This window comes from Herpailurus yagouaroundi, unplaced genomic scaffold (assembly GCF_014898765.1).
Source record: "Herpailurus yagouaroundi ecotype Mexico unplaced genomic scaffold, PumYag 162, whole genome shotgun sequence".
Taxonomy (NCBI): Eukaryota; Metazoa; Chordata; class Mammalia; order Carnivora; family Felidae; genus Herpailurus; species Herpailurus yagouaroundi.
The window spans coordinates 68,868,880-68,886,610 of record NW_024412403.1 but is presented as its reverse complement, the minus strand read 5'-3'; the positions used below and the strand labels follow the sequence as shown (position 1 = coordinate 68,886,610).

At 39.2% G+C, this 17,731-nt stretch overlaps 1 long non-coding RNA gene across 1 annotated transcript; it reads right to left on the bottom strand.

The window, feature by feature from the left end:
- Nucleotides 1-4,928: 4,928 nt before the first annotated feature.
- On the bottom strand, nt 4,929-13,885 carry LOC121036329 (uncharacterized). Its single transcript, XR_005793312.1, has 2 exons — nt 13,105-13,885; nt 4,929-5,939 (listed from the first exon to the last, which is right to left on the bottom strand). It is a non-coding gene; the product is annotated as an uncharacterized LOC121036329 (long non-coding RNA).
- Between the last annotated feature and the right edge of the window lie 3,846 nt (nt 13,886-17,731).

The following is a 17,731-nucleotide window of genomic DNA, read 5'->3' as shown; positions in this document are numbered from 1 at the left end:
ACTTAGAAATTAAGGAAATATATCACCCACTACTGTTAAGTTAACATATGATGAGTCAGAGTAGGGCTACGAAAATGAGGAAACAGAAAGGAGAGTCAGAATGAAAGGTAGAAGCGGAAACAGAAAGATAGCTAGACAGATGGAAACAAAAACAGAACTCTGAAAGAGACCACTGAGGAAGAAAGAGTATGTTTTAGGCTGGCAGGAACTGAGAGTAATTGTTTTGACTTGATTAACATACCTAAAGAAAGAATGGGTCCATCTGAAGGGCGAGGGCAGGGAGGGGGTGCAGATTCTGGTCTAACAAAGGCCTAAAAAAGGTCTAACAAAGCCCTAAACAAAGGAAGGTCATTGAAGTGAAGGTAGGCAGTGTCCACACAAGCCATTCCAGGGGTATGGGGATCTCCAAAGCTTGCTGAGGCCATCCCCTTGGTGAGATGGGGTCATGACCTGATGCCGACAGATGTTAAATATTCAATTCATCCAATTCTATTTATTCCTATTTTGTATTCAAATTTAGAGGGCAGAATGCTTTGCTCCTGTGGATTTTGAGTATTCTGGTTCCTTGGGAGCTCTTCTTCATTGTAAATTAAAAGGTGTATATGTCTTTGGGCCACATAACAGTTATATTTCTCACTATCATGGGTCCACCTCAGTCTTGTATGAGGTTAGTTAACATAAACTAATTTCAGGACCTGAGAAGCTTCTTGCAGGGAAAAGTTAGTGAGCCTTCCACAGGGCAGTTGGTTAAGCATCTGACTCTTGATTTCAGCTCAGGTCATGGTCTTACAGTCCATGGGATTGAGCCCTACATTGGGCTCTGCACTGCTTGGGTTTCCCTCTCTCCCTCTCTCTCTGCCTCTCTCTCTCTCAAAATAAATAAATAAACTAAAAAAAAAAATCAGTAAGCTTTCCAAAAAAACAAGATTCAGCCCATTTTCACCCTGCTCTCTGCTTACTGATTCCTACACAGTTTGGGGAAGCAATATATTAACATGTAAAACAGCAAAATAGTCTTAATGTTTATATCAGTTCAAGATAATCAAAAGAAACTGTGTTAAAAATAATTAGTAATTGCTATAGAATTTCAAAAAAAAAAAAAAAGCAGGAATCCTTTAGACTGGACTGGTTAGTAGAGTCTTTACAAAGAGGATAAGGGATGAATCTGGGATAGGGGAAAAGAAGGCAGTAAGCATTCTAGGTGGGTAAATATTTAAGAAAACACACAGAATTGCAAAAGGTCAGAAAGCAGTCCAATTTAGCAAACAGAGAGTATTAACGGTAAGAGACAGGGCTGGAAAGAGATTTGGGGCCAGATGATGTAAGACTTTGTAAGCTCACACTTTTTTGGGCTTTATGCTGCAGGCAGTAGGGAGCATCTGATAAATATGCATCAAATAGCTATGGAGAGAACAGACAGGAGGGTGAGAGGGGTGACTGGGAGTGCTGAAAGACGAGTTGACTGTGGGAATGAAAAGGAAAGGGCATGTACAAGAGACAGTGTGCAAGGAGGCTGGGAAACCAGTTGGATAGGGAAAGGAACTCAGAGAAGAAAGATTTAAAGGGCTCCAAAGTTTATATGGCACCATCCAACCATGAGAATAGGTATCCTGACAGGGTTGGTGAGAGTTTATCAACAGACTATGTCGTGAAAAGACCTCAGTTTCCTCATCTATAAGATGAGGGCATGTAATATCTGTCTCAGATTGTAGCACTGATTGGGTGAGGTAAACTTTCAAGTGGTCTGTCCTAAGTGGATAATGATGATAGCTATCATTTTTTGAGTCTTCACTATGTGCCGAGAAGGTGCTAAGTGCTTTGTGTGGATTATTTTACTTGACCCACCGCACAGGAACCCTAATATTGTCATCATCCATAATTACAGGTAAGGACACTGAGACATAAGGGGGAATGTTGACCAAGATCAATGGCTGGTCAGTGGTAAAGTGGGATTTGAACCCTGCCAGGACTAACTTTGGAGTTGGTCTGCATAACCACTACACTATGCCTTCTAGAGTGAAAAAGAAACTTCCTATACTTTTACGTGAGCCAGTTGTTTTCCGGTCTGAGTATGCTCACCAAACAATCTCATAATAGGCAGCTACAGAGCTCTCTATTACCCACAGCCATGGCAATTAGCTTCCTCTTTGCAAATTAAATAACTATAATTCCAGTTTTATAAATAAGTCTTCTGAACTTGATTAGTGCCACCTTTCTGGGTAAAATTATAAGATTCAAATTTTCACCTTGAAGCTCTGAGTGAAGGTCCTGAAACCATGTGACAAAGAGAAGGACTCTAGCTACTCTAGAGAACATGAAGAAACTGGCTGGCTGCCTCCCTGCTGCTGTCTCATTAGATGCAGCAAAAGCAAAGAATATTTCCAGTGGCTTATAATCCATGAGTCTCCAAATTTCTCAGAAGAATTCTCCTTTCATTAATCTTGAGTGTATGCCATCTGGTAAATATCAAGTGTCAAAATGGTGGAAACTACAGAATTCTGAAGAAGAATCCACATCAGTAAATCTCTTCATATTAGAATCACCTTGAATTCTTTTAAAAACTACTGATCCCTCCCCCCCACCACATACCTGACCAATTAAAATCAGAGTCTCTAGGGGTAAGTTCTTGGCATCTGTAGTTTTAAAAGCTTCCCAGATGATTCTGATGTGCAGCCAGCACTGAGTATCATGGATGTCAACTACAGATGGGATATAGCGCCTGCACCTCCTGCTAATTGGTGATTCCAGGGGGAGGGGAGGGGGAGCAATAGAAGGGGAGGCAGCAAAAGGCAGGCTGAGCATTTAGTACCTGTACTGGTAATCTTTCTCCTTTCTCATTCTGCCTGTGTCTCAGAAAGTGCTCAGACAGGAGCAACAGGGTATTTGTGAAGGATAATATTATAATAGGATGTGTATATGTCCTCCCCATAAATGTCGATTGGAACAGGAGAGAAAAAACAGAACTGGGTTGAAAATAGGTAAAGATAAGTTATAGAGAAATAAAAGAGGTGCATATGCACAGCCTGGTTTGTGGTCAACTTGGATCTCTTCACATGAGAACACATGGAATGCAGGGGATGGTGAGTATAGCCCTGCTTGAACCTCGGGTGGGTTTAACTTCCCAAATTTATATGGTCTTCATCTTTGATCTTAAATCACAGATCCAGTTAATTAGACACCATTGTTTCTTTTTTTTTTATTTTTTTTTCAACGTTTATTTATTTTTGGAACAGAGAGAGACAGAGCATGAACGGGGGAGGGGCAGAGAGAGAGGGAGACACAGAATCGGAAACAGGCTCCAGGCTCCGAGCCATCAGCCCAGAGCCTGACGCGGGGCTCGAACTCACGGACCGCGAGATCGTGACCTGGCTGAAGTCGGACGCTTAACCGACTGCGCCACCCAGGCGCCCCTAGACACCATTGTTTCTTGATGGATTTACTAAATAGTACCACTTACCTGGAAATAAATAACATCTCCACTTATCATCACAAGCTTTAGACCTTCTTTGGTTTGGGTTGAGGCTATCACATGTCTGTTGGAAAGATCATTTTTCCAGCTGGCTTGGTCTCTTGACTGTGGAGAAAACAGTAAAAATAATTACCAGGCAATGCTATCTGGAGACTTTCCTCATAGGTGTCCAAACAGAACCTATTAGATTCATCATCTCTCTAACTCAACTCATAACCCAACCCTAAGATTCAAAAGCAAATAATGTATTACCACAATGTATTTAACACTTCAAATGCCAGTGAGCTCTTTTACTTATTCCCCCAAGAATTCTAGCTTAGGAGACCCTGCTCATATCCCCTGGCTCTTCCTATTTAAAGGGCACTTGGGTCTTATTTCCAGCTGTATTTCTTTTCTTTCTTTCTTTTTTATTTTTTTAATGTTATTTATTTATTTATTTATTTATTTATTTATTTATTTTTGAGAAAGAGACAGAGCAGGTAGGAGAGGGGCAGAGAGAGAAAGAGAGACAGAGGGGGTGGGGGGGAGACACAGAACCTGAAGCAGGCTCCAGGCTCTGAGCACAGAGCCTGACACAGGGCTAGAACTCACGAAACTGTGAGATCACGACCTGAGCCGAAGTCAGACTGAGCCACCCAGGCACCCCTCCAGCTGTATTCCTTGTCAGAGGAGTTTCTGTAGTACCAAAGCCTGCTTTGCTTGCAGGTGTAGCAGAGAGGAATCGCAGGTAAATTAACCAGCCCTCCCACAACCCCCTCTCAAGTCCTCATCCAATGATTGATAGGAGTTCCTGTAAAACCACCCCAGCAACCTTGCCTTCCAGGTAGGCCTCACTCTGAGTTTCCCCAGTGGGATTAGTGGTAATGGATTTGAAAACACACCATCAGTATCTTTTACTTCCCTATTTAGATCATTTGCACTTGAATCCTGTCTCAGGTTCTCTTCTGAGGGAACCCAAACTAAGACACACCCCTTAGTTCTCCACAACAACACATTTATAACTTGACTATTCATCAGTCATAGAATTTTAGAATTTAAAGGGTCATCACAGATCATCCAGTACAGAAACTTCATGGGGGGGGGGGGGAGGGGGAGACCAGTGTACAAAGAGATGAAACCACCTACTTAAAGTCAAATTATTAGCTGATAAAGGACACAATCCTTGAATCTGCTCTTCACAGAATCTGCAAGAGGAGCTGATCTGCCTGACGGTATTGTCACACTTACCAATGGTAAAAACATGGGATACATCACCACCCCATCCCATAAACCTTGTCATCCACATCTGTCACAGACATTAATTGGTATCAACACTCTTTTTCAATCAATGCAGATAGTTTCAGAATCTTGCTCAACGCAGAGCTCCAGGCAACAACTGTCGTTTGATCAGAGGTAACCCATGAAATGAAATCTATTTTCCATGCCTGATCTAACTCAGAAAGGATGTGACTTTTCTTTGCTTAAAATAATCTTAGAGAATTTTCCACACTCTACTTTCTATAACAAATAGGAAACTCCAGAAGGACTGGAAATGGGCTTGAACAGTCCTCTTCACTTGCTCAAGAATTTCATTTTTTATACTCTCCTGCATGTACTGTGGTATGTTTGCTGCAAGCATTATCAATGACCTCCCACCCTGGTGAGCGGTGGGATAATGGGTATTAAGAAGGGCCCTTGTTGTGATTAGCAATAGATGTTATATGTAAGTGATGAATTGCCTAATTCTACTCCTGAAACCAACATTACATTCTGTTAACTAACTAGAATTTAAATAAAAACTTGAAACAAACAAACAAAAAAATGACCTCGATCTCCCACCCTGAGAATTCCTCAGGTATAGACTGTTTCAAAGCACTGATATGAAGACTAGAAAACCTTTCAGAAGAACCAGCCACATTCTCTATCAAATTTTGTTTTTTTCCTTTTCAATGTTATGACTGGTGTCTTGTGTTAAATTCTTTTCACATCCTCCAAACAACCTGTTATTATGACCACCTCCTTGACTATATCAGACTCAATTGAAGTCCTATCATCGTCTATGCTGTTTTTTTATGTCTTCCCATACTGCTGGTTTCATATTCAACTCGGTGACTTTATATTTAAAGATGATATGGCAGAAGTTTTTAGAAATGTCCTTTCCAAGTCTTGATGACATTGATCTTTGTTCTTCTTTGAGTGAGTTCATTGGTCGCAGACCTGAATGTTACCTCTAGCCTCTTACAGTTGACTTGGTGCCATGTTACCTCAGAGTGTCACCTTCCCCTTTTATAATTTATCATTCCAATCAGGAGATGCTTCTTCTGCATGATCTTCCATATGAGAGGATGCAGAGCCACCCAAAATGGTGCTAGCAACTTTCTCAGGGGCTTCTCCTTTCCATATAAGGCTACGCCCGAAGTCACATAATATGGAAACACAGTAATGGGCCTTTCATTGAAGACAAGCTTTTTGGCCAAGTAGGTGTCCACCACTAAAAAAAGAAAAAGCAAAAGGTAGGTATTAAGACAAAATCTTTGGCACAAAAAGAAATCCTGATACTAATGAGACTCTGCAATATAGTATATCTCCCTAAAATGGTACCACCACTGTCAGGCAGCTCAATGAAAGATGTGACATTCATGAATGTAATGGACCCAATTCGCACTGAATGAAATAGATCTATTCCATTCATGTTTACTTTGTAGTGAAGGTCTGTACAATTAATCTGGTATTCCCATTGACATTCATTACAATATTGGGGAGGTGATTTTTTTCTGAAAAAAAAAAAGCAAACAAACTTGACTCTTAAAGATTCAATAAATACAAACAATAATGCATGAGCAATTAAAAATGAACTGTTAGAAGTAAAGCCAATACCATTTTTAAAGGAATAGTTGTAATAGCCAAAAATAGTTAAAAACAATTGCATGCTGTAATAAAAAAATTTCATAAAATTAGTTCAGATTCCCTAGAAGCAGAGCCTGAGATGAGGATTCATGTGAATTATTAAAGTTGTACCCTCAGGAGAAACCTGTAGGATGTGAGAGACAAAGACAGAGAATGTGGTTCAGGTTAAGCCTGGTTTCTGCTAATCCTGCAAGGAGCTCTGGAGTATATAAATTGCATCATGGTGTTATCCCAACCTTGGGACAGGGAGCTGGGTTTAGAACCTCATACCAGTCAGTTATTGTCTACAGGTCATCCTGGTTGGGTGATGTATGTAAACTCCCAGATACCTCCAGTTCCCAGGCCTTTAGTCTCCTGAAGGCAATCCCTCTGGAGAAGGTTGTGAGTCCTTCACAGCAATACCTATAGCAGTTGAATTATGAAATAACCTAATAAATAAAGGAGACCCCAGGACTTTTGGAGAAGCACCAAAAGAAAGGAAGGGCACTAAGAAAAGTCCAAAGAATAACTGCACAAGTTTGGGAGAAAGTGTGGCTTAGCAGCTAGTATAAAAACATCTAAGGGATTTCGGTTGACAGTAAATTCTGTATAAATCAACAGTGATGTAGCTGTGTTTAAGAAGGAAAAAAGGGGGCGCCTGGGTGGCTCACTGGGTTAAACAACTGACTCTTGATTTTGGCTCAGGTCACGATCTCACAGTTTCATGAGTTCGAGCCCCGCATTAGGCTCCGCGCTGACAGTGCAGAGCTTGCTTGGGATTCTGTCTCCCTCTCTCTGCTCCTCCCCAACTCATGCTATCTCTGTCTCTCTCAAAGTAAACATAAATGTAAAAAAAAAAAAAAAAAAAAAAAAGAAAGAAGAAGAAAAAAAAAGTCACCAAATGCTGGGAAGCACATGGAGCAGTATCACATCCATTGTTGATGGGAATGCAAAATGGTGCAGCCACTTTGGAGACAGTCTGGCAATTTCTTACAAAACTAAACATACTTTTACCATATGATCCAGCATTTGTACTTTATGGTATTTATCCAAATATCTTGAAAACTTATGTCCACACAAAACCTGTAAATGAATGTTTATAGTAGCAATATAGCTTTATTCATAATTGCCCAAACTTGGAAGTAACCAAGGTGTCCTTCAATAAATGAATGGATACATAATAGATATGATGCCTCCATAAAACAGAATATGATTCAGAGATAAAAGAAATGAGCTATGAAGTTACAAAAAGGCATAGAGGAAATATAATGCCTGTTGCTAAGCAAAGGAGCCCATGTGAAAGACTACATATCATATGATTCCAACTACATGACATTTTTGAAAAGACAAAACTGTGGAGACAGTAAAAATATCAGTGGCTGCTTGCAGTTTGGAGGAGGAAGGGAGGGGTGAATAGGTGAGCACAGGGGATTTTCAGGGCACTGAAATTATTCTGTATGAAACTATAATTGAGGACACATGACATTATGCATTTGTCAAAACCCAGAGAAGCATCCAACACTAAGAGTGAGCTCTAATGTGGTGGAATGTAGTTAATAATAATGTAGCAATACACTTTCATCAATTGTAGCAAATGTACCACACTAATGCAAGATGTTAATACTAGGGAAAACTAGGGGTAGGAGGCATTCTCCTTACTTTCTGCTTAATTTTTCTATAAACCTAAAATTGTTCTAAAAATAAAGTCCATTCATCTTAAAAAGGGTAGCAATGAGATTTGAGGCTATAATTTAAAAAAAAACATAGTAACAAGAATATGTATGGTGAATAAATAACCCTATTCTACTTTTGACTGGTAAAAATAGGCAATACCTGGGGTATGGTACTTAGTTTAAGGTGCCAAACATTGCAAAGGGATTATGAAAACTAGCTATGGTGTTCTGAAGAGGGAAACTGATGCTGTAAAAGGATTCAAAACCACATCACATGAGGATATATAAAAGGAACTGAATATATTTAACTTGCAGAAGTACAGATAATAAGTAGATGAAGGGAGCAGCACGTAATAGTTGTCATTAAACATTTGAAGGGTTATCTTATAAAGGATTTATTTCTACAACTTTAAAAGGAATAACAAGGACTAATAAGTAAAACATATTTGGGCTTCATATGCTGCTAAATTTTTTTAATCATTAGAACTGTCCTAAGGAAGAATGGGTCAACTTGGGGGACAATGAGTTCCCAGCCAAGCAGAAGATGGACCATCACTTAGGGATGTGATTTTACATCTAAGACAACCATTTTTCTTTTTGGGGGGTCAAGGGAGATTTTTCTCTAAATTCATTAGCCTATTTCTTTTTCTTCCTTCCTTCCTTCCTTCCTTCCTTCCTTCCTTCCTTCCTTTTTTTTTTTTTTTTTTTTAGAGAGAAAGAGAGCACACAGGTGTGCAGGAGTCATGGGGGGCAGAGAGAGAGGGAGAAAAAGAATTTGCTGTGGGGCTCCATCTCATGACCCTAAGATCTTGACCTGAGCCGAAATCAGGAGTTGTATGCTTAACCGACTCAGCCACCCAGGTGCCCTGACTAGCCTATTTTCAAATACATGTTACCCAGTAGAAATAGTTTATTACAGTACTTTTATGTCAGAGGTGATAACAGTATCAAAATGAAGGACACTGAACTATTCAAACATCACTTAATAATAGCACTTTATCCTGTAGCAGCTGAGACCTACATTTATCTAGAACACAATTCATATCTATTATTTCCCATCAAATTAGTAACTTATGCTTTCCATTCTTTCCTAATTTGATAGTTACAATAACTTTATTTATTGAATACCTGGTTTGTGTCAGGCAGTGTACAAATATTATCCTACTTAATCTTCATAACGACCCTGTGAGATAGGTTTTATACCCACTTTAAATGAGGAAACAGAGTAAGGAAGTAACATTGCTATCACTATCCAGCTAGTAAATTCTAGAATTTAAATATGTATCTTTGGGATTCTAAAGGCCAGTGATGCTCTATTTCTATATAGAAGGCTTAGGAGTGACAATCTGGCTAGAAGTAGGGGGCAGTATGTGGAACTTGTCTTAAAGCTGTATTTCCTTGGATTGTGTAAGTAAGATGGCACCAATGATCCCTGATAATCATGCCTTTCTATAATTTCCTTCCATCTTGTATCAAAGTTGGTCTCTGTGACCAACAGAATATGGCACAAGTGATGCTGTGTCTCTTCTGACGCTAGATGACAAAAGGCACTATAGCCCTTGCCCCCTCCCCTGCCACCCTCTCTCTCTCAGATAACTCAGTCTGGGGGCAGCCAGCTGCCACATCACGAACAACCCTATGGAAAGGCCCTCAAGGCAGGGAAGTGAGGCCTCTGGCAGCAGTTATGTGAGTGAGCCTAGAAGAAACTCTCCCGTCCCCATCAAGCCTTCAGATAACTGCAGCCCCAAATAACAGGTTGATAGCAACCTCATCAGGGGTCCTTATCCAGAATCACCCAGTTAAGCTGCTCCCAAATTCCTCGCCCTCAGAAAGTAGGATAATAAATGGTTGCTATGTAAAGCCACTAAATTTGGTATGGAGCAATAGAAAACTAACACAGACTGTATGCTTATTTAGGATGGCTTGAAGAGGCAGGCTGGTGGAAACAGAGGGGATAAGGTTAAAACCCCTACCCCCTAATCCTTTGTGTCAAAGTCATTGCTGAATGCCAACCTCTGATAACTATGCCAACGATATGAATTTTAAGGGTCTTAACAAAAAACTATAAACAACAACAAAAGCCTCAAAACCCAACCAAACAAAAACAAAACAGAATATAATAGAAAACAGAGTATAACAGTTCCTTAGCAAGAAATGCATGTTGCAGCAAAACTTTTTTTTCCAAATTGCAACAAATGTTTTTGTTTTTACATAAGGTATGGGTTGGGATATAAAATCCCTATTTTTATGGTGCCCCATGGTTTACAAAAAGTTTGTAAAATGCTGCACTACACCCTATATCACTCTGCCTCTCCTGATGGCTTCTTTAGCTCACAATGGTTGGAGTGCAGACTCAGGCTTTTAGCTAACCCAACTTGCACATTATCTCCAGAGACATTGACTGTGCTTAGCCACTAACCATTTACCAGAGTATAACCATAATTAACTGTTAAAAAAAAAAAAAAAGCTCTTCAGATGTCAACACTAGCTAAGGACTAGGTGACAAGTATGCAAGAGAGATGGGACCTTCATATTTTGCAACTTTGGGAGGTTAGTATGAGTCCTAAGAATTATACCGTTTTAAATGTAGAAGTCTGCTAGGTGAGGGATACCCACACTAAACATTTGTCTTCTCATAAAGTGCCAATTAAAAATGTCCAGTGGTATGGGGTGCCTGAGTGGCTCCAATGGTCAGGTGTCAGACTTCAGCTCAGGTCGTGATCTCATGGTTCGTGGGTTCAAGACCCATGTCGGGCTCTATGCTGACAGCTCGGAGCCTGGAGCCTGCTTCAGATTCTGTGTCTTCCTCTCTCTGCCCCTCCCACACTCGTGCTTTGTCTCTCTCTATCTCAAAAATAAATAAACATTAAAAACAATGTCCAGTGGTATCAATTCATTGCAATATGAAGAATCAGATATTATTTCAGTCTAGTCCTAAGACTATTAGCTTCTTAAACTACTATTGAAAGTTAAGCTCCTTTTCCTTCTAGAGAGGATCTCAATTTTTGGCTTTCCTGCTTGACTGGTTTCCTTCCAAGCTATGTGAGAAAGATCCTAATTTTTGCTTCTTTTCTCTTGACCTCATTCATTTCCATCCCCCAGCCTTCTATCTCCACCTACAGTTTCAGGGATATTTTTTGGCTTTAGCAACTCTTCCTAAGGATCATAGTTAGGAGGGGATGTGCAGATGAAATATGGCCATTAATAATGGCATTTATTTAGTCATATTATCCAAAATATAAACTACTCTGTGGCATAAGCTCTTTGGGAGTTTGTTACTACCTTTAAAATGGTTCATTTAATTTTCCAAATTCTTACCATGCTCTTTGAGAAGTGATCAGATTATGAATACATCTTGAAGCTAGAGTGAACAGGATTTCCTAAAAGACTAGGTGTGGGATATGAGAGACTCCCAGGTTTTGGCCTGAGCAAAAAATGATGAGTTTTTGAGGTTAAGTGCGGGGGCGGGGGGGGGGGGGGGGAAGAGGGCTGGAGCCAATGACCAAGAAAGAATTCTTGAAAACGTCTTCAGTGCAAAAGGTGATGTTATTAAAGCACAGGGACAGGACCCATAGGCAGAAAGACCTGCACTGGGGTTGTGAAGAATGGCTGGTTTTATACTATTGAGTTGGGGACGTAAAGTCAAAAGGGAGGCCTCCAGAGGGACTTTGATATGCTAAAGAGGACTCCTAAGATACCTGAGGCCTTGCTATTGTCAAGCTTTGTTTTCCCTCTACTAAGGCATTAACATTAGGATGGTAGGGGGGTTCCAGGAGAAATGCTACACTCTGTATTTGCCCTAAGTATTTGTCAATGGGCTGCCGGTTATAAGGATATTCAATTTTACCTGCCATTTTCTTCTTGCCTTTGTTTCCCATATCACTATTGACGGGTGATGCCGGGGCTCCAGGAAGCAGAGTTTATAGGTTTCTGGAGATTAGTCTATTGACAAGATTGCCTTTTTCTTATAATTTACCAAGACATCTGTAAACTGATGGAGACCCATGTCCTATATGACTGTGATCTCTGTCAGTTAGTCATTTGTTTTCTTTCCTCTCCTTTGTCCTAGGGTAGCCAGGAGTGCCTGAGGAATATCACACGTGCCCCACCTCGGGGGTGTGTGTGGTGTGTGCTAGTCTGTATTTTGCCCTCAGCCTGCCTCAAGCTCCCTCATCACTAGGAGGATGGAACTGCTATCAACTGAGATGGGAAAGCCTGTGGGTAATGCAGGTTGGTGGCATAAGGTGAGAAGGACTGGGAGTTTTGTCTTGGACATGTTATATTTATGTCATATACTTTTAGGCAACCAGGTGAATAGGTCTACTAGCAGTGAAAATTGACATTGGAGTTTATGAGAGAGTCTTGACTGGAGACATGAATTGAAAGTCATGGATACATAGACAGTATTTAAAGCCACTAGCTCTCCAAGGAACTGAGTGTAGACAAAAAGAAGTAAAGAACTGAGCTCGAAATTAAAAGTTGAAGAAAAGGTAAAATGAAGGAAGAATGAGAATTAGCAGCTACCGAGGTAGGAGAACAAAGTGTGGCATCCTAGCAGCAAGTGAACAAAGTGCACTTAGAAGGAGAGAGTTATTTATCATTGAGTCAAGTGCTATGAAGAGATCAAGTAAAATTAAGCCTGAAAACTGGTTCGTAAATTTAGTTTAGGAGGTCATTGCTGAACTTGACGAGAGCAATTTTGATGGAATGGTGGGGATAAAGCCTCCTCTCGGATGGATTTGAGAAAGAGTAAGAGGAGAGAAAATGGGGATGAGTCATGACAAACTCACCTGAGACATTTTTCTGCAAAGGGAAACAAAAAAATGAAGCAGTAACTGCAGAGAAATTGAGGTCAAGAGAAGTTTTTGTTTTCTGGGTTTTTTTTTTTTTTTTTTTTACTGCACAAAAAACAATTCTTTTATCTAGGTCTTCACAAAGACCTATTCAAAGCCTTGAGTTAATTCATGGCATATTCCAGTAAGAATGGGTGGCTTTGATGGTTTTCCTAACCACTTGTGTGGCTTCTAATTTGACTTCATTTGTGCATGAAATGGTTAATAATAACTGTAAAGATTTAGAAAGAAGAGAATCAATTACCTTGGTAGTCAGAAAACTCAACCAGGGCTGAACTCTTCTCTGGGAAAAGCTGTGCATTGGTTACTCCTTCTCCTCCATTTGTGGGGTTTTCCAAGAAAATTGTTATGTAATTTTATCAACATGAGGTGGCAGATTTTCAACCCTAATGGTTCTTATCACTTCCAGAAGTCTTGGGAAAATCTGAAATTGCTGAATTCTATAGTGTCTGACACAAACCTTAACAAATGCCTTGTCATCTACAAATAAAAATCAGTTTATTGGTACTATAATCTCATTTCATGGCAAAAGAAAACAGATTTTAAATAGTAACTTGATTTAGAGGCCATAACTAAGAATTAAAATTTAGATACTATATTTCTACATAAAGTTAAATTTCACAGTATCAACTTCAACCTATCCCACGTTGCTTACCGAGAATGCATGAGTGCACACTGGCCTCCACTTAAGACCATTTTGGGAACATGTATCAACAGCTATCTCTCTAAATGAAATCAAGTATGTGCAGCCATTGTGTAAGCTGATAATAATAATGATTATAATATGATATTGTTTCCTCACTCTAATTTCTCTCTGCCCCCCCCCCCCCCAATTTCACCATATCTTGGTCTCTATTTGGACATGTCATTGTCATAAAAATAAATTTGTTTATGCCCATAGGAAATTTGAGGGCATAGTCACAGTGGTTCAGAAAATACACTCAGGGGGTGCCTGGATGACTCAGTCAGTTGCGTGTCCAACTCTTGATTTTGGCTCAGGTCATGATCCCAGTGTCATGGGATCGAGCCCTATGTCAGGCTCTGTGCTGAGCATGGAGCCTACTTGGAATTCCCTCTCTCTCTCTTTCTCACTCTCTCTCTCCTTCTGCCCCTCTCCCCTGTTCATGGTCTCTCTCTAAAGTAAAAAAAGAAAAGAAAAAAAATACACTCAGAAGTCAGAAATGTTACTAGCAGTGCGACTGTGACCAAATCATTTAATTCTCTCTAAACCTAGATTTCTTTATCTGTAAAATGGCGGTAATAACAGTACGTATCTCATAGTGCTATATGTTTTAAGAAGAAGCAAGTAAAAATTTAGCACAGTGCTTAGCATAGAGCAAAGCACTTGATAAATGCTAGTTTTTAGGAGTACCGGAAATAGTAATACATAATCCTTTGCAATTGTCTTACTGGGAGTTAGAAAGAGCACAACTTTTAAACAAAACCCACTGTGAGATGTCTAGAATCTCAAAGTAGGATACAAGCACAATTCGCAAATGAAAGGTTAAAAGATATTGTCTGTCTTACCAGTATTTTTGTGAAAACTCATGACAGCAACTTTAATATTGGGTATTATTTCCACCCTGAAGTCACCATTGGCTTCTGACCGGCCACTAATCAACTCCACAAGCAAGGAGAGCACATTCTCAGGCATGGTGTCTTAGATATTGTGAAATGCAATCAAAATGGAGGCTTGTAAAGGGTATTTTGAAAACTCCTCTATTTCATCCTCTTCCATTTCATCCATTTTATCCACTCTTCTGAAAAGTATTACTTTTATACTGAGGTCTTCCAACTTAGCAATTTTTAAGGAGACAGAAATGTTTAAGATGTTAGAAAGGCTTTGGCCTTTATATTACTTTCTGATGTTTCGGAAGAAAATAGATTTCACTCATTGCCTTATAGGAAGGAAGGAAGGAAGGAAGGAAGGAAGGAAGGAAGGAAGGAAGGAAGGAAGGAAAGAAAGAGAAAGGAAGACAGGAAGGAAGGAAGGAGGAAATAAAGGAAAAGAAAATAGTAACTCTGGCTAAATGATCATATAAAATTAAATATTATTCTTTGTAAGGTCAGATCTTCTCACCAAATCACAAGGAAAAAAACCCACACAAACATGACAATAAATGATGGTGCTCATCCACTGACAAAAATTACTAGAGCTATAACTTGTTACTGAAAAGAAAGAAGTTTCTGTTACTGCATAATGAAAGGGCAATCTACAGATAACCAAAGTACAAAAATACTACATATTCACAAATAAGACTGGGTATGGGGTAGACATTTATGGGGAGAATAGAGACTATTGCTTTCATTTTTCACCGTTTTTAACCCTTGAAAGAGAAATAAAGGAACTTTAAACATGATAAAGAGGCTTACTCTGAACTCAGAAGTTAACAGTATTCACAGTGAAGAAACATGACAGTCACTCTCCTTAGAAATGTGAAAACCAAAATAAAACAAAAACTAAAAATGTGCTCCGTTACCACTTCTATTTTTGATATATTTTTCGGAACTCTTCCTGGTCATCAAAATAAGGTAGTGAAAAGAAATGAGGATAAATATAGAAAGGAAAAGATATCCAAAACAGACATTCTTTATAAATACTACAACCACATATTATGAAAAAAATTTAAAATCATCAACACCATGAAGACAATGAAAAGACAATCCATAAAATGGGAAAAAATATTTGTAAATCAGAGTTGATAAGGGACTCGTATCTAGAATATATAAAGAACTCTTACAACTCAATAATAAAAAAGCAAATAATCCAATTTAAAAATAGGCAAAGGATTTGAACAGATACCTCTCCAAGAAAGATATATATATGGCCAATAAAGACATAATAAAATGTTCAATCATTAGTCATTAAGAAAATGCAAATCAAAACTGCAATGAGGTACTACTCCACACCCACTAGAATAACTAAAATTTAAAAAGACAGACAATAACAAATGTTGGCAAGGATGTGAAGGAAATGGAACCCTCATACCTTGACATACCCTCATACCGTGGGACTATAAAATGATACAATCACTTAGGAAAATACTTTTGCAGTTCCTCGAAAAGTTGGAATTACCTTATGACCCAGACCTTTTACTCCCAGATAAGAATATACCCAAAAGAGGGGCACCTGGGTGGCTCAGTCGGTTAAGCGTCCGACTTTGGCTCAAGTCATGATCTCATGGTCCGTGAGTTCAAGCCCCGTGTCGGGCTCTGTGCTGACAGCTCAGAGCCTGGAGCCTGTTTCGGATTCTGTGTCTCTCTCTCTCTCTCTGACCCTCCCCTGTTCATGCTGTCTCTCTCTGTCTCAAAAATAAACAAACATTTAAAAAAATTAAAAAAAAAAAAAAAAAAAAGAATATACCCAAGACATGAAACCTATGCCCACACAAAAACTGTTCACAAATGCTACGGAGAGAATGTGTGCCCCCAAAATTCAGGTGTTAAAAATCCTAAATCCTCGGGGCACCTGGGTGGCTCAGTTGGTTAATCGTTCGACTTCAGCTCAGGTCATGATCTCACAGTCTGCGAGTTTGAGCCCTGCATCAGGCTCTGTACTGACAGCTCAGAGCCTGGAGCCTGCTTTGGATTCTCTGTCTCCCTCTCTCTCTGCCCCTCCCCTGCTCATGCTCTGTCTCTCTGTGTCTCAAAAATAAATACAAACATTAAAAAAAATTTTAAAGATACCAACATGATAAATTATAAAATTTGACAAATGAAAGCAAATATAACTTAAAAAACAAGATAATACCAAATGAAATGATAAGGGACTTTGGCCTGCTACACTTTAAAATGCATCTTTCCACAGCCTGGAACAAAATATTTGCAAAAGACAGAACTGATTTAAAAAAAAAGCTGTTATCCAAAAATATAAAGAACTCTTACAATTCAACAATAAGAAAACAACCTGATTTTAAAATGGGCAAATATTACCATCCAACAGTGTACCACTGAACATTTTAGGTAAATAATACTCCTCAAATAGCAATCAATAGCCTCTGCCAGTGATGAGTGATTTACCTTGTCTACGATCCTAGTCGCCTTCTTCTCTTCTAGGAGTAATTAATCTGAGTGTGACAACTTGGTTTAGGCCAGAACACTAAGACATTAAATCTAATGGACTTAATTAAAATAAGATTTCGACTCATCATCAGGGAAATACAAATCAAAACCACAATGAGATACCACCTTACACCTGTCAGAATGGCTAACATTAACAACTCAGCCAACAACAGATGTTGGCAGGGATGCGGAGAAAGAGGATCTCTTTTACATTGCTGGTGGGAATGCAAGCTGGTGCAGCCATTCTGGAAAACAGTATGGAGGTTTCTCAAAAAACTAAAAATAGAACTACCCTATGACCCAGCAATTGCACTACTAGGCATTTATCCAAGGGATACAGGTGTGCTGTTTCGAAAGGACACATGCACCCCCATGTTTATAGCAGCACTATTAACAATAGCCACAGTATGGAAAGAGCCCATTCATCAATGGATGAATGGATAAAGAAGATGTACTATATATATATATATATATATATATATATATACTCTCTCTCTCTCTCTCTCTATATATATATATATAATGGAGTATTACTCGGCAATCAAAAAGAATGAAATCTTGCCATTTGCAACTATGTGGATAGAACTGGAGGGTATTATGCTAAGTGAAATTAGTCAGTCAGAGAAAGACAAAAATCATATGACTTCACTCATATGAGGACTTTAGGAGACAAAACAGATGAACATAAGGGAAGGGGAACAAAAATAATATAAAACAGGGAGGGGGACAAAACATAAGAGACTCATAAATATGGAGAACAAACTGAGGGTTACTGGAGGGGTTGTGGAAGGGGGGATGGGCTAAGTGGG